This window comes from Solanum lycopersicum, chromosome 2 (assembly GCF_036512215.1).
Source record: "Solanum lycopersicum chromosome 2, SLM_r2.1".
NCBI classification, from domain to species: Eukaryota; Viridiplantae; Streptophyta; class Magnoliopsida; order Solanales; family Solanaceae; genus Solanum; species Solanum lycopersicum.
Window position 1 is genome coordinate 47,992,839 of NC_090801.1, and position 17,430 is coordinate 48,010,268.

Genomic DNA, 17,430 nt, shown 5'->3' on the forward strand with positions numbered 1-17,430 from the left:
CCTCCATTAAACAGGCGGTTCGCATCAGTCCAACGCCCGTTGACCTGGCTACTCTATCCCCGTGGCTAAAAAGTGAAGAAATCAACGTGGATCTGGAGAGCAAACTTCTTCTCCGAGAAGCCGCTGTTATGGAGCCGGCCACCGCCCTCACCGCAAGCCAGAACTATCGCGGGGGGCGTGGTGGCGGCCGGCAGGGAAACCACGGCGGCTACGGCAGAAACAGCGGAGGCCGCGGGCGTGGCGGTCGGCAGGGCAGTCGTCCGCCGTACGACGGTCAGCACCACGGCAGCAACAACAGCCTGCACTCCTTCGGCAGCGGCGGGCAGTCATCTTTTAACAGAGGGCAGGGCACTTACGAACGGGATCGTCCAACTTGTCAAATCTGTCAGAAAACAGGACACACCGTTGTTCGTTGCTGGTTTCGGTATGAGGAGAGCCGAAATAGTGATAACCGTGCCAATTATGCATCTCAAGTCGGCCCTTCCTCTAAATGGCTGTTGGATACTGGGGCCAACATGCACGTTACTTCTGATCTATCCAATCTTAACGCTCCAAATCCATATCATGGCTCCAATGGTATTACTGTTGACAACGGTAAGTCCCTTAATATTTCTCACACTGGCACGGGTACCATTAAAACCCCCACCGCTATCTTTCACCTAGGTAACCTTACCCACGTCCCTTCTATTAAAAACAATCTCTTTTCAGTTCACCAATTCACAAAAGACAATAATTGCTCACTCTTGTTCACCTCTAATGATTTTCAGATCCTAGACAATACTACTAAGAGGGTGATTTTTCAGGGCACTTGTGAGCATGGTCTGTACGTTCTTCCTGGCACAAGTTCGTTTGCCACCCAGTTTCAGAAAGCGTTCCTGTGGTTCCGGTGGCTCTTTCGGATGATGGCCACAGTCTGTTGTGGCACAGTCGTTTGGGTCACCCGTCTACTCAAATAATAAATTCTTTAATGTCTCAATTAGGTTTTTCTTCCATTTATGTAAACAATTGTGACTCCTTTTCAATTGCTAAATCTCATAAATTACCTTTTACTTTATCTGAGACGCGTACAACTGCACCTTTTCAACTTATTCATTCTGACCTATGGGGTCCTACTGTTGTTCCTTCATTTGTTGGTTTTCGCTATTATATTTGTTTTGTGGATGATTTTACAAAATACACTTGGTTGTACCCACTAAAAACACAAATCACAGGCATACACCACCTTTGTCAATTTTGAAAAAATGGTCAAAACACAATTCAATTCTCATGTTAAACTTTTTTGAAGTGACAATGGAAAGGAATATGTAAATAACATCTTTGGCCAGTTTCTGCAATCCCTGGGAATTATACATCAAACCTCCTGTCCATACACTCCCGAACAGAATGGGGTGGCTGAGCGTAAGCATCGCCATCTCATTGAAACGGTGGTTACTCTTCTACATCAATCTCATCTCCCTGTCTCTTTTTGGGTAGAAGCTCTAGCCACCGCAAACTACCTCATTAACAGAATGCCCAGTCACACCCTCTCCAACAAATCACCCTATCAACTCCTTTACCAAGAACTTCCCAATTATACCAACCTCCGCGTCTTTGGGTGCCTTGCCTACCCTTGGCTACGCCCTCATATTACTCACAAATTACAACCCCGATCCCGTCCTTGTATTTTTTTGGGCTATCATCCTACCTCCAAGGGTTATCGCTGTCTTGACCCACAAACTCATAAAGTCTACATATCTCATCATGTCAAATTTGTCGAAAATGAGTTTCCCTACGAGTCTATTTCCTCCTCCACAAATACATCATTCATTGGCGTCCTTCCCCTTTTTCCAACATACTCACAGGGTCCCTCACCACCTTCCCCCACACCTCCACCCACTACCCAACCACCCCTCCTCACCCCTTCGACCGTCACCCACAATACACCCGCAACCACCACTCACACTCACAACCAACCCGAACCACCCCATACCCACAACATCTCCAGCCCGATCCGTTTTGGGTCCTTTCCGGCCACCCCCGAATCACCACCGCCCGTGCCACACCCCAATACTCATCCCATGTTAACCCGTGGCAAAGCCGGTATCTTTAAACCCAAAACCTTTCAGGCTACCATACTACCAAATACACCCCTTCCCGATAGTGAACCAACAACCTACTCTGTTGCCTCAAAAAATGCTTATTGGCGTCATGCTATGGATGACGAGTTTAAGGCTTTGACTGATCAGAAAACTTGGGTTCTTGTACCTAAGCCTCATGGGCGGCACCCAGTGGGCTGTAAATGGGTGTACAAAATCAAACACAATGCAGATGGCAGTATTTTCAGGTACAAGGCTCGTTTGGTTGCTAAAGGCTACAATCAGGAGTATGAGCTTTATTACTCCGAGACATTCAGTCCTGTTATTCGGCAGGAAACCATTCGCTTGGTACTATCACTCGCCGTGCGCAACAATTGGCATATCAATCAGTTGGATGTTTCCAATGCTTTTCTTCATGACATGCTTGATGAAACTATCTACATGACGCAACCACCGGGCTATGTTGATCCCCGCTTCCCTCAACATGTTTGCAAACTACAGAATTCTCTGTATGGGCTCAAGCAAGCCCCTCGTGCTTGGTAAACACGTCTGAAAACGTTCCTCCAGGGACTCGGTTTTACGTGTTGCGTACACGACACGAGTCTGTTTACTCGACATTCAGCACACGGTACAGTCATTCTTCTTGTCTATGTAGATGATATCATTATTACAGGCTCTACTGCAGCTCTCATTCAGGATGTCACTCGAGCTATGCATACGACCTTCAAAATGAAGGACCTTGGCCCGTTACATTATTTTCTGGGAATGGAGGTTTCTAGGACAGGCAGCGGCTTGTTTCTTCATCAGTCAAAATATGTTCGAGATCTGTTGCAGAAAGCTGGACTGGAAAAATGCACCAGTCAACCAACACCGATGGCAGTCTCTTCGTCTACGAATGAAGCCGACACCCCTTTTGCCGATATCACCCACTTCCGCAACCTCATTGGGGATCTACAGTATCTGGCCATTACCCGTCCTGACGTCCAGTTTGCTGTCAACCGAGTTGCTCAGCGCATGCATCAACCAAGTGAACATGATTACCATTGTCTAAAACGCGTTCTCAGGTACATTTTTGGCACTCTTGGTCGTGGTTTACTCATTCGACCCGGGAACTTGGAGCTTCGGGGTTTCTCAGATTCAGATTGGGCGAATGATAAAAATGACAGAAAATCTACATCGGGGTTTCTCGTTTTTTGGGGCAAAACCTGATCTCCTGGTGTACAAAAAAACAACCCAAGGTCTCTCGGTCCTCGACTGAAGCTGAATACCGCGCCCTTGCTCTTCTTGCTGCTGAGACCATGTGGGTCACATATATTCTTCACGAACTCCGTGCCACTCACACTGTTCCTGCTCTCTATTGTGACAACAAATCAACCATCTGTGTGGACAAGAATTCCGTCCTACACACCAGAATGAAGCATGTTGATACCTATTGTCTCTTTGTTCGCGATGAAGTTCAGGCCGGCACCATGACTGTGCAGTATGTACCCACTGAAGAACAACCGGCTGATATTCTCACCAAGCCTCTCCCGAGCCGACAACACGATTACCTCAGTTCCAAGCTTCCGTTCGCTTCCGCTCAGCTCAGCTTGAGGGGGGATAATAACAGATAGTATTAAATAAATAGTATTAAATAATATTAGTATTTACTATGTAATAATCCTAGTCCTATTAGGATTAGTACTCCTTAATCCTAGTCCTATTAGGATTAGTACTCCTTAATCCTAGTCCTATTAGGATTAGTACTCCTTCCTATATCCCCTATATATATCTCCCATGTATTCCCTTATTAGGTTAACACTTCAATACAATCAATATTCTTTCACCTTGTACCCTCTTTAGTCCATATTAAATAAATTGTTGAAATTATCTTAAAACTTTGAATAATTGATTCATTCTGAATATCAACAATTCACTGGAGAGAATATTATATATGTTATAGTCATTCACTGGAGAGAATATTATATATGTTATAGTCATCTAGTTATCCATCAGATTAAATAAACATTTTTTGATGCTTTCATACGTATAATTTTCATGTCTGACATTTGTATTGAAGTCTCAATTAATTCTGGAGCGAGTCAATTCAAGAATGTCATTTCAAATAAAATTTTCTCCTTAATTATTCATACATGTAAATCTTCATTTAATACATCAAATACGAGTCCGGAGCCTAAAGGGTATAAAATATTAACAAAAATTTCAAAACGGTATATAAAATTTTATATTAACCAAAACGGTAAAATCGCTAAACAACAGTGATTTATTTCATAGGAAAAAGCAAAATCGCTGCTAGTGCAGTGATTTTGCAAAATGTAATTTTTTTTTAAAAAAAAAATTCAAATCGCTACCTAGGTAGCGATTTTCAATTTTGTTTTAATTTTTTTTTTGAAAATCGCTGCCTAGGAAGCGATTTTCATTTTTTTTAAAAAAAAAATAAATTTAAAGAAAATCGCTGCCTAGGCGGCGATTTTCAATTTATTTATTTTTTTAAAAAGCAGCGATGTTAAATTTTTGTAAAAAAAAAATTGTTTGAATATCGCTGCCTTTGGGAGCGACTTAGATTTTTTTTTTAAAAAAAAAAGAAATTGAAAATCACTGCCTAGGTAGCGATTTTCTTTAAATTTTTTAACAAAATTTTTTTTAAAAAAAAATAAAGAAAATCGCTGCCTAGGTAGCGATTCGAATTTTTTTAAAAAAAAATCACATTTTGGAAAATCGCTGCAGTAGCAGCGATTTTGCTCTTTTCGGTGGAGTAAATCACTGTTGTACCAACGATTTTACCGTTTTGATTGATATAAAATTTTATATACCGTTTTGAAATTTTTGCTAATATTTTATACCCTTTAGACTCCGAACTCTAACCTAACGTGAGTGTGTCACATCGATTCAATTATAAATACTTTTACCAATAGTTTAGGATGAATCCCTATTCTCAACCATTTCCACTTCATTGGATTCTTTTTATGAGGGGGACACCAAAGTCAGCAATTTTGATCATTTGTCTATAAGCACGTTAGTTATTAAGACTTACGAGTAGTTTAGTTAAGTAATTAAGTAAAAAAAAATTCAGGAACCTCCTATTTAATTTAATCTCCCATTTAACTTATACTTAAAACTTTTTAAAAATAATTTATTGATATCGAATATTAGGTAACTTTAGACAAAAGGTTGTTGTTTTGACATGAATTTAGACGACTTAAATATCAATATGTAGGTTGTTCATGGCTATGGTTAAACAACCAAATTGAACTGCAATTCGAACCAAACCAATTAAAAAAAAATTGATTTTGGTTGGATTAGGTTAGGTTTGGTTTTTGAATTTAAAAAATCGATACTATTTGGTTTGATTTTGGTTTTACAAAAAAATATCTGTAAATATAACCAAATCAACTGTTATATTATACGGAGAAGAATCAAAAATACCCTTGAACTATTCGAAATAACTAAAATATACCCTTCCCCTCAAACTATAGGGTTAAAAATACCCTTCTCATTAACATGATATGTTAAACGCCACTTGGATGCCATGTGGATAACACATGGCGTGCCACATAAGCCAATAGAGTTCCACTCATGCTACATAGAAAATAAACTTGCCACTAATTTTCCCCGTTTTTCTCTATTTCCCTTAGAATTTTAAAACAATTCTACTGAAGAACATAGAACACCTATCCCTTAGAACTTGTGTATTTTGTGAAATCGTTCTAAGGAAATGGAGAAATGAGAAAAAGGGGTTTTATGTTCTTCAGTTAAATCGTTTCTAAATTATACGGAAAATAAAAAAAATTGGGAAAATTTAGGGGTAAGTTCGTTAGTCTACATAGCATGAGTGGAACTCTATTGGCTTATGTGGCATGCCATGTGACATCTAAATGGCATCTAAGTGGCGTTTAACCGATTCTGTTAATGAGAAAGGTATTTTTGACCCTATAGTTTGACGGTAAGGGTATATTTGAGCCGAAATATACTTCAAGGGTATATATGAGTTATTTCTAATAGTTCAAGGGTATTTTTGACCATTTTTCGTATATAATATATATAAATTTTATAATTATTTATATGTTATTCATAAATAAAATATAAATATTTTAATAAATTTTAATTAACTTAAGTCTTTAACTTTTTTTTTTAAACCCAACACTTAAATTTCAGTTCGACTATTAAATTCTAATCTTAACTCCACCAAAACTTTATTATTTAAGTGACTTGTAGATAACCTAGTAGCCCACCTAACAAATAAACGTCCTGTTATTAAAAAAAATGTATATGCACGCAGGCTGCAGCTTTATGGCTTTGCAACTTTCTTCGTTGTTTTTTCTTTCGTAAAAGCAGCCTTCTTCAGTCTTTTCATTTCCATTTTCTTGAGTTTTCAACTTCAAATACAGGAAAAAATTTCAACTTCAAATACAAGAAAAAGCGAAGATTAAAGGTAATTTTTATATTATATTTTTTTTCTTAATTTTCTCTAATTTTAATTTTGAGAGCATGACTTTAAAATTGAGATTTTTTATATTTCTTTTTCTTATGAATTTCAGATGAAACGATAAATAGAAATTGAAGATTTTGGAAGATTTGGAAGTTTAACCTCAAATAAAAAATTCTACAACAGAGAAAACTCAAGTAAAAGATAATCTTTCAAAAACTTCTTCTTTGAACAATTCTCTGAATTCTACGAAGAAACAGAAAAAAAAACTCTGGACAATGGAGAGAGTAGTAGAAAAACCTCTGAAGTTTGAGATCATTTTTCAGAAATTACTAGTAAAGTGGGTGAAGTGAATGCAAAATGTAAGTATTGTTTCAAAGACTTTGCTTGGACTAGTAAAAATGATACTTCTAATCTTTGGGGACATTTACTTACTAATATAAGTGTGCGAAATACCCTTTCAAGTCTTCTGATAAAAAGCAAAGAACTCTTAAACCTATTAAAAGAGGGGAATCAATAGATATGGAGAAGGTCGTTTATAATGTCACTGAAGTTAGGAGGGCCGTAGGCGAATTTGTTATAATCGATGAACAATCATTTAGAGTCGTTGAGGGTGAAGGCTTTAAGATAGTAATATCACTTATTTTGCCAAATTTTGAGTTGTCATCTCGTGTTATTGTTACTATGCTTAAAAATTTATCAAGAAGAAAAATAAAAGCTTAAAAGACTTGTTAAGGTTAACGTGTTTGTATTACTAGTGACACGACTTCACTCCAAAATTTTACTTATATGGTCATTACTGCACATTGGATTGATAATGATTGAAAGTTGCAAAAAAAGATTCTGAATTTTTTTCAAACTTCATATCACAAAGGTGAGACTATTGCAAAAGTTACTGAATCTTATTTGTTAGATTGGGGAATAGAAAATCTACTCACAGTAACACTTGATAATGCAACAACTAATGATGCAACAATCACACACTTAAAAGGGAAAATTAGTGACTGGAAAGGTGTTATCATGGAAAATAATTTCTTACATGTTAGGTGCAATGCCCATATTCTAAACTTGATTGTGAAAGAAGGATTGAGTGAACAAAATAAGTCTATTTCTCGGGTAAGAAATGTTGTAAAATATTTTAAGTCTTCTTGTGCACGAACTACTTCTTTCAAGTCATATGTTGAAAAGGTTAAACTAGATACTCGTGGACTTTTGAGTTTGGATGTTGAGACGAGGTGGAACTCTACATATTTGATGTTAAATACTGCCGTCAAATTTGAAAAGGCATTTTCAAGAATGTATATTGATGATCATAAGTACTTTAAATATTATCTTGGCACAGGTGGAAAGATAGAGCATCCATCTTCAGAAGACTGGAGAGATGTGAATGTATTTCTCAAGTTTCTGGGGATTTTCTATCAAACCACTTTGAAATTTTCGAGTACTTTACATGTTGCTCCAAATACTTTCTTTCATGAGCTTTTTAATCTTCAAAACATAATTGTCAATTATTCAAAGTGTGAAAATTCTCTTTTGTCTAGTATGTCTAAGAAGATGAAATGTAAGTTTGATGAATATTGGGGTGATTTTGATGATATGAATATGTTGTTGTTCGTCGCAGTTGTGTTGGATTCTCGTTTCAAAATGAAGTATGTTAAGTTTATTTTTAAGAATTATTATAATTATATGGAAGGAGATAGTAAGTATGTCAAAGTAACAAAAACTTTAACTAGTTTATATAATCATTAAAAAAAATTATTTTTGGGACTTTTTGTGAAACTGTTGGAGATAAAACTGATGTGTTGAGTGAAGTTAGCGCAAAACATACTTCTGATGTATGGCAATCTCAATGGGAGAAATTTCTTGAAAAAGAAAATGATAATGTTGATGATAATCTGATCTTGACAAGTATTTGCAGGACGATGTAGAGAAGATTAAAGATTTTAATATTTTAACTTGATGGAAAGCTTCCTCTGAAAGATATTCAATAGTATCTAGAATCACAAGAGATATGCTTGTTATTCCTACATCTACTGTGGCTTCAGAATCTGTTTTTACACTGGTGGTCGCATTCTTGATTGTTATCGAAGTTCTTTGTCACCAAAGACTGCTGAAGCTCTTGTTTGTACTCAACAATGATTACGTTCAGCATCTACAGAATGCAAAATTGAAGCTTGAAGATCTTTTACAAGAAATACAAAATCTCGAGATAGTTTAGAAAAGTATTATTTTATAACTTACTAGTTATCTCTTTTTCGTTTCTTTTGTTAATTCTGAAAAGTTGCAAAAGACACTACTTTACAATTTTATTTTATTTTAATAAAATATCATTGTTTAATGTTCACTTCAACATGGAAAATGAACGTTTAATGTGCCTACAAGAAATAATATTGTCAGCATAAATCATATGTTAATAATTATTATTAGAGAGACGATGGTAGTATTTTCAAGGTATGAACTTAGGCACTTTAGCAGTTGAGATCTATGCAATGAAATGCTCAGGAATAAGTCGTCGTTCATTTTTAATACTTTAAAGTTTATTAATCCTTTTCTTCAAGTTTATTTATCTTAAAATTTGATCCATAATAGAACTTTTTACTTATCTCTTATTGTCTTTTCTAAAGACAAAAAGTTTGATCATATTTATGTTTGTAATATTACCTAATATAGTGTGTTTTTTCTTCAGAATATCCGGACAGTACTTTGAGCATTGAGTAATTTAGACCTTTGGTTTATTAGAAAAATTCTCAGTTGTCACAACATGCAAGATTCTATATGTTATATATCTTTCCAAGATAACTCTGCTTGTATTGATTTTCCACTAAATGTATAAATTGTTTTCTCTTTTTGAAATAACTCTTATAACAACGTAATTAGTAGTTTTAGTCCTGTTTTAATTTTCCTATGACTAGACACTAGTATTGCTTGATAAAATTTACAATAGTTTTTCTATGAATTGTTTATGTACTAGAATTTGTGATTATCGAGATGCATATGCCTTAAAAAAACTATATACTTTCAAACCGGAATAACCAAAAGATTGAACCAAACCGAATCAAATCAACAATAACCAAATCAACGGTTATCTTTGTTTATTTGGTTTGATTTGTTTTTAGAAATTTAAAAATCGATTAATTTTGGTTGATTTTTTATTTTCACCAATAACTGATCCAAACTGAACCATGAACACCCCTACCTATATAGGTTGATTTGAAGCTGATATTTAGTTTGAGTAAATAATTTGAATTTTAAAAATTATATTTTTTTCTCATAAACATGAAAAACTCACCGTTTGTGAAAATTATATATCAAAATTTTTCTAATTTTTATATAATCTTATCAAATAAACAAATCAGATGAGTAAATAAGATGTCGAAATATCTCAAGATGTCACATTAGTATTTTCCATATTTTCATGTTGCTTATACGAATAAGTGCTTGTAATTACATGGTATTACAAACTCCAAATACACATAATTTTATATGCATGATACATTCATTGGACCAATGAATCAACAATAGTAATAAAAAAAATTATCGTGATTTTCGGATATCACTTTGCGAATCCGATTAGCTATGTCCATCAGGTCCCGCTGTTCCAAGGCGAGTTCACTACGGTTAATTTCACGAAGCTCTAGAGATGCGGTCGATTTATAATGCCTCCAGTGACCCTGCTGAGACTCGAACTGGCGATTTGAAGGATTTTTATCCTCAGACCTTTACCAGCCGAGCTATCCCTCAGGGTTAACAATAGTAATAACTAGTTTTTCTTTTATGAAACCTCACCATAGAATACAAACAATATCTTCACTTTAAACATATATTGGTCGTTCATGCAAATATAATTTTATTGGTAATTTTTTTTTTTAACTTTATGCATATATAAATTTATTGGTCAATTTTTAAAAAAGAAGTTCGAATTAAAATTTTACCTTTTAGGCAAATTTGGAATTCAATATCAAAATTTCACATTGATTTTTCTTTTTCAAATCTAATTTTTATCTTTTTCATTGCCACTTATTTGAATAAAAATAACGAACGAGGGAAGACCTATATTTGTTGTCTTCCTAATGAGATTTGTACAAGACCTTGGGTTGTGTGTGGGGTGGGGGGTGGGGGGGGGAGTAGTGAGACCTCAAATTCAAGACATTTCGACTTTGCCATGATGTCATATCTAATTATTTACTTATTTCATTCAAAAGTTGAAAATGTAAAACTTTAACAAATTTACTTTATTGGTATATTTTTCTACGTAATTTATATAAATTTCACTAGTTTAATAGTTAATTATTTATATATATTTTAGTTTGTAATGTTACGCATTTTATTAAATTTTGGTGTTTCAAGATACATGTATCTCAAATATATGAAGTCAAAATTAGGTGCAATTCATTCTACGTACATTGTATCTAAGTGGATTCACATGTATTTGACATATATAGCAAATCTTACTCGCCTCCCTCGCATCTCCTCCATCTTTCTCGCCTTCCTATATACATCTGAATTACTCTAGATACATATAGATGCATATATCTAGCGTATATCTAGTGTAATTCATATGCATTTGGGATGCATATGAATCTTGCTCACTTTCCTTCCCCGATCTTGCTGCCATCTCTTCTTGTATATGTGTATCTAATAACAAAAATATATGTATCTTGATGTATTTTTTTAAATGTATGGTAAAAACTCTCAATGAATGATAAGATACATAATATTTTTGATGTATATTAATTTTTCCTATTCTTTATTAACAAGTCTTGTCATATGCTTTCGGGTGAATTTCATTTTTTTACTCGTCAAACTTTTTTTTTCATCATTACTAAGAAGAAAAAACTACAAATTTTTTTTTTGTCAAACTACATATTATATTAAAATAATATAGCTACACTATACTTTATTTTTATTTTATGGGCATATTTAACTAATAAATAACAAAATACAATTCACATTCATAAAATTTTCCTATTCCCACTTTTCATGCTCTCTTTCCTATTTCCACTTTTTGAGCCAACCTTCATTATCCTAAATTCAAAATTTTTTATCTCCAAATCAATTCTGTTACTCCTAAATCAATTTCATCTCCTAGTAGGGTTCAAAAAATCATAGACTTTTTGCCCATCAAATCCTCACAATCAATGAGTTTGCTCGATTTTCGGTGGTTAATTATTGTTGAGTTTCAACAAGTATCTTTTAGTCCCCATTTTTTCCTCTTTTTTTCTTTAAAGGTTTTATATAGTTCTACATATATGGCAATATTATTAAGGTTGAAGTTAGAGGTTGTATTCAATATTGCTATGCCAGAATCAATACTTTCTATTGTATTTGAATACCTTTACACTTTCCAAATTAGTATGTGAAGGATATACCTTTCAAATTAGTATATTGTGGCACACATATAACCATTGAATATTTATAGTGTGGCATACCATTACACTTTGAATATCTTCTATTGTATTTGAATACCTTTACATTTTTGAATTCCTTTAGTGTATTTAGAGTTGTGTTGTCATTTTATTTTCTGAAGATGATTTTGTAGTAAGATGTAGTAATATGAATGTAGTGTAAATTGAACAAGTAAATTTATGTGGAGGATATACCTTCCAAATTAGTATAATGTGGCATATGTATAACCACTGACTAATTACAACATGACATACCATTACACTTTGAATACCTTCTACTGTATTTGAATACCTTTACATTTTTGAATACTTTCTAGTGTATTTAGAATTATGTTGTCATTCTATTGTTGCAAATGTTGTCATTCTCTTAAGGGATAATGGACAAGTACCCCCTCAATCTATGCCCGAAATCTCAGAGACACACTTATACTATACTAAGGTCCTATAACCCTCCTGAACTTATTTTATTAATAATTTTCCATCCCTTTTTGGCCTACGTGGCACTATCTTGTGGGCCCAACGCTGGTTGACTTCTTTTTTAAACTAGTGCCACGTAGATCGAAAAGGGGTAGAAATTACTTTTAAAATAAATTCAGGGGGTAATAGGACCTTATTATAGTACAAGTGTGTTTATGTGATTTCGGACATAGGTTGAGGGGGTACTTGTGCATTTTCCTTTCTCTTAATATACTTTCTTATAAAACAATCTCATATTTATTAAGTAATGTATTTTCCTCATTTATCAGGGATTGTGGGATATATTTGCTAGCATTTGCAGAGTACCTAAAGTGAGCTAGGGTGAATGTATTCCAGCTCAATACCTTGATTCTAAGTTACACCACATCAGATACGACACACTATTATGAAAATATGCAGTGAAGAAGATGAAAGAAGGGGTTGTTAGTGAGAATGAGGTAACACAATGATCAGGCCACCCGCAAGAATGGATAATAGTCAACTTGTTAGGATTGATTAGTTTCTTGACCTAGTTAATTTTGAACTTCTATCTTATGGTTAAAACTAATTTTCTTTTTGTCAAACATTATCAACTCTTTTATTTATATATGATCATGTTGCTTTACTATTTTGATATTTACTTTGTTAAATTTTTTGTTGGGGTTATTGCATTCAATATAATGATAGGAAGATATAAATGTATGTTTGTATGTATAAATGTTTAAATGTATGTATGTATAAATGTATAATTCATCTGAAAATGTATACACATGGATATCTGCTTTTGGTAATTATCTGTTCAGCTGTGTATGTTTTTTATCAACATATTCAATAGTATAAACGTATGCTAGTCTTTTTCATATCAAAATATACGCAAGTATTACTATATTCATTTATCTTTTTAATATCAAAATATACGCAAGTATTACTATATTCATTTGTCTTTTTCATATCAAAATATACGTAAGTATTACTATATTCATTTATTGTCAATTATTATTTAAAGAAATTTGAATACTTACATTCTTAAAAGTGATAAATATATGGTAAATGTTGGTAGTACTTACATTATTATATGTTTCTAAAGTGATTTTATCATACACCTAAGAAATATGTAGGCGTATATGTATTTTTATAAGTTGTAGGTTATATAATATTAATCAATTTTTTCACTAGTATACCTATTTTATATATATATTCATCGACATATATCATCAAGTATAACTATATTCACGTATTATTAGTACTTTGAGTGTGTCGATACATATTAATAATATCAAATAGAGTATTGAGATAACATTCAAGTTAATTATAATTTAAGCAAGCAAACAGAGAAACAAATATTTTTAAAAGCAAATAAGAATTTTTTAATTCATTTATTCAACATAACAATAATTAAGTAAAAATACACTTCAATAATGACATGTATCAGGTCCTATGTATTCCGTGTTGCAGTTCGACATGAACTGCCTATTATGACCACATTGCCCACATCTACTACAAGAATTCGTACTCTTCCTTTAAGTTAACTCGCTAAATGACTTCTCCTGTTGCTTCTTTGGTCTTCCCGGAGGTCGTTTGTATTTTGGTGGCAACACAAATTTAGTAGAAATGTGTTCAGGTATATTCCATTCATTTTGGATGAGGATACACAGACACTTAATATGTTAACAGTATTATTTCTGGCTTGTAAAAGTCTGAACAATGTTCATCTGGAAGAATGTTTTTTTGTTAACACCCTCCAAACGCATGTGTGCACAATATTCCGTCAACTTGAAACCTGTTGCAATTGCAAGTCTTCTTTTCCAAGCAGACGATATAGGTCTTCCCTTCATCACTTACTGAATAAATGTAATCACTTGACTGGAAAATCTAAAATCAACACGTAATTTCATTTATACATTCTATACGAAAGTACACATACATCAAATACTTAAATAAATAATTACATAATCAACTGAATACAAGAAATATTATTTTTCTCACAAAAAATAACCTTTCATTAATATACCTACCGTCATAAATCAGAATACAAGGCGTATTCATTCAACACTATTCCGTCAATACTATATTCTACATACCAATTCTTTTTACTCCATTTTTTGAAATAAAAGATCAAAATTGTGATGATAACCATTGAATTGTATTTTCTTAGGCTTAGAAAGAGCAAACATGATTTTTATTTTTAAACAGATAAGAATTCTAAAAGTAGTGGTCAATTACATATTTAAAGTGTCAAATTAGTGGATTTAAAGGCTAAAAAAAGCATTGTCAGTTACATTAACTAATTAACCTTATATAGTGGGAAATCAATTAAAATGTATTTTTATATTAAAAAAACAACATATGTATGAATATAGCCATTTTGTAACACAAAGTGTAGATATTATTTTTAAATATGATATTTATAGCTATTTCAATCTAATAACCCTAAAACTATAGCTATTTATATAAATCACACTACCAAGAAATACTCTTTTTTGGGCAGGCCTCAATGGAATGAAGAACTTCTAGCCCGCTAATGCAATGAAAATTGACAAAATATTCAAAAATTGACAAATTATGCAAAGTGGTCATCCAGTCCTTTGCTTTATTAATAATTGACAAATGTGTTCTTCTTCCTTTGAAATTTGTCATTTTTGGTTTCCCTTTTTTTTCGTCCTTTCTCCTCCTCCTTCTTCATCTGCTTCACTCGTCTTTTTCATTCTTTAATTCGACATAGCAAAAATGTAAATTGTTTCAAATGAATTATGCATCAAAAGCTTTAAAATATCGAGAGGATTTTATATATCTACATTTTTGAAATCATCTAGAAGTAATTTTGAATTGATTGAGATTGAGTAGTTCGTGTATATATTATGTATGGTCAATTTATATTTCATGTATAGTTTAAATTGTATAGTATGTATGCTTCTTATAACTTTTAGCGAGTTGTATTGTATAGTCAACTTATACTTTTTATGATTGTTGGCTTTGTATAAAAAAAAAATAGGTATATTTATTGTAAACTAATTACACTATTGTATATATTTAAAATTATCCCTTTTAGAAGAAAGTTTATTCGGTTCAAATAATCATGTCAAGCATTTTAATTTAAGTCATAGAAGATTAACTTTTTCTTGAAAAGAGAATTTTTGAACTCGAAGGTCAACTCGAATTGGCTAAAAGTTTTTGGCTAAAAGTACTCCTCCACTATGACTCAAATCTAATGTACGTCTTTATCTTATCTATGTGAGCAAAAAAACATCCTTCTACTATCTCAAGAATAACAAAAATAATCTCCAGTTTATTTTTATTAAAAAACTGATTGACGCAAAAAAAAATTTAGTTATGTCTTAGCCACGATAAGAAGATCAAAGTTATCTAAAAAGAGTAAGAATATGAATAAGAAATGAATATGTCATTCTCAGAATTTAAATTTCGTGTATTATTAGGTTATATAATTTTTGCATCATCAAGTAAATTACTTGCAAGAATACACAAGTCTTGAAATATTTATACACGAAGTTCAGATGGTTAGAAAAATTATGTAAAAAATACATTTTAAAAATATTGCGCCCAACTATTTAGAGATTTTCTTTAATAACTATTTAGCATGTATGTACGTTATGTACAATGCAATTCACATTTTATACAATGTACAAAAATGCTGAACATTTAGTAAAATTACATAGGCGTTTAATTATGAATATAAAAAATAATTACTCTATTTGAAATTTTTGAAGTTGGAGTTGTATTTGGCCATACGTTTTACAAGGAATATTTTATAATTTGAATATATTATGTCTACCCTCAATTTTTAAAAAATTGAAAAATCTCCCAACATGACTGGCTTAATCACGTATACATATATTCATTCGACTTGATAAAAAAAATTTGTTGGTAGCATGAGTTTCTTAGAAAATAGACAAAGAATGAATTTTGTGACTTTTTGATAGTGCATGAACTTTTTTTGTTCACTTACATAACATAAGGATGTACTTTAGGTTTAAGCCATTTAAAAATGATTTTAACAAAAAAAGAATCAATTGGCTAGTAAAACTTTTGTTACATGTTAATAAATAATGAAAGAACTACTTAATTAGGCATACTTCAGTAATCACTATCATATATACTTATTTTATCTTCACTTTAAAAAATTTACACATAATATCACTTTTAATATTTATACCATATATTATCAAAAATTTAATTAGATACACGAATTCCATCAAATATGATATTGGATAATTAATTTAAAATTGAAACTCCTTAATTAATGATATTTAGAAATTCAAATTAATGTAACTCCTTATTTCTCATTAAAAGTCAACTTCCAATTAGACAAAGACATAAGGCTCTTGAACTCTCTCCATTGAATATCAGAATATAGAGGTAAGCTCTAATCTACTAATTCCTCAATGCAATAGATTATACCTCGGCACCATCATCTATACATACCTTGTTGGATTTAGCAAAGTGTGAATGAGAAAAGAAAAAAGAGAATATGAAAAGTGAGAGAACTAATTTGGAGGGAAAATGAAAAGTCATTTGCAAAGTGCAAATGAAAAGCCATTTCTCTCATATCGACAAAAGAAAAGGAAATTATTGTCCTGATATAAGGAAACACTTCCTTTACTTCTTAAAGAGCGAAGAAGAAGGTGCCCCCTCGCGCCGTCGTCGTCGCTTGCTTGGCTTCGGCTTTAAATTTGACAATTGACTGATAAATTTTTTGGACAAAATTTATTTAATATCATCTCTTATAAATTAATTCAAAACGTTAATTAATTAGTTAATTAACAGAATTAATTCGCGTGTAACGGTAACATTTTGAAAAGTTGTTACTCTTTTCGAAAAGTCATTAATTTTCGAAAAGTCGTTATTTTTCTAACAGACACATTTTTCGAAAAGTCGTTATTTTTTCCAAAAGACAAAACTTTCTGGATAAAATGGGTCTGAACAAATTTCTTGAACAGACACGTTTCTTGTTGAAAATGGCTATAAAAGGAAGTAATTTTTCATTTTTTCAAACACTGAAAATATTTCTTCTCTGCATACATTCTTTCTCTCAAAATCAAAGTGTCGATCG

The 17,430-nt window shown here is 32.5% G+C and overlaps 1 long non-coding RNA gene across 2 annotated transcripts; it reads left to right on the forward strand.

Moving 5' to 3' along the window:
* Positions 1 to 6,190: 6,190 nt before the first annotated feature.
* LOC138342300 (uncharacterized) lies at positions 6,191 to 8,797 on the forward strand. 2 transcript variants are annotated; one of them, XR_011215150.1, is made up of 3 exons: positions 6,194 to 6,507; positions 6,614 to 6,863; positions 8,420 to 8,797. It is a non-coding gene; the product is annotated as an uncharacterized lncRNA (long non-coding RNA). The 2 variants fall into 2 exon arrangements; XR_011215151.1 differs by lacking the exon at positions 8,420 to 8,797 and having other exon boundaries at positions 6,191 to 6,507; positions 6,614 to 7,242.
* The last annotated feature ends 8,633 nt before the right edge of the window (positions 8,798 to 17,430 follow it).